This window comes from Penaeus chinensis, chromosome 43 (assembly GCF_019202785.1).
Source record: "Penaeus chinensis breed Huanghai No. 1 chromosome 43, ASM1920278v2, whole genome shotgun sequence".
Taxonomy (NCBI): Eukaryota; Metazoa; Arthropoda; class Malacostraca; order Decapoda; family Penaeidae; genus Penaeus; species Penaeus chinensis.
In genome coordinates this window covers 15,761,735-15,762,592 of record NC_061861.1, presented here as the reverse complement: position 1 = coordinate 15,762,592, position 858 = coordinate 15,761,735, and positions in this window count along the sequence as shown.

Below are 858 nucleotides of genomic sequence, written 5' to 3'. Positions count from 1 at the left end.
ATTTTCATACGCATTGTTGTAAGTAATACACGCGGGAGGGAAAGGTTAAGTATTAATCTGATGAGATTATATACAGTGATTGGAATAATTAATTATCAGAGGAAATTAAAGGTTACAACGCATGTTGGTGTTCTGTTGATAGAATAGCAGTCCATTTACGAGATCTCATTCATGCCTTTTACAATTATTTTTTCCACAAACAAATCGTCAAACTAATATCTATTCTATTTTATTATTTTCTATATATCTACGTATCTATTTATTTTACTTATATCTATGTATTCATTCTACCCTGCTATTCTATTTATCTATGTTTATGTATTCTATCTACCTCTTTGTCTACGAATCTATACCTATGTATTCTATGCATTTTGTCTATCCGTCTGTAACAACGCATATAATTTCCTCATTAAAATCAACAGGAATCGATTTCGGACGAGCACTGGAGAGACGAATCTGGAAGAATCGTACTCAACAGCACCATCTCTTGGGCTGACTTTGAACCCGGCGAGGAACCTAACAAACTGTGTGTTGTTATGCAGCGTCGCATGAAGTCTGTTGACTGTGATGAAAGGATTAACTATGCTCTCCTTTGCAAGATTCAGTTTTAAGTAGAGGTTGGAATTGATATGCTGTTGATGATGTGGAGAGAGGTTCGTTTTGTTTTCGTGATGACTGAGGGAATAAGACTATGTACCATCAACGAATCTATGGGGATTTAAATATTTTGGAAAGCTGCACCACCCGTATGGTACATCTGTAACTTATATCTTTTGTGTTTTGTGTAATTCTGATTGTGTTGGCGGCGACCTTTGTGCTGATACTTGAGACTTATTGGGAATTTAAGAATAGAACAGT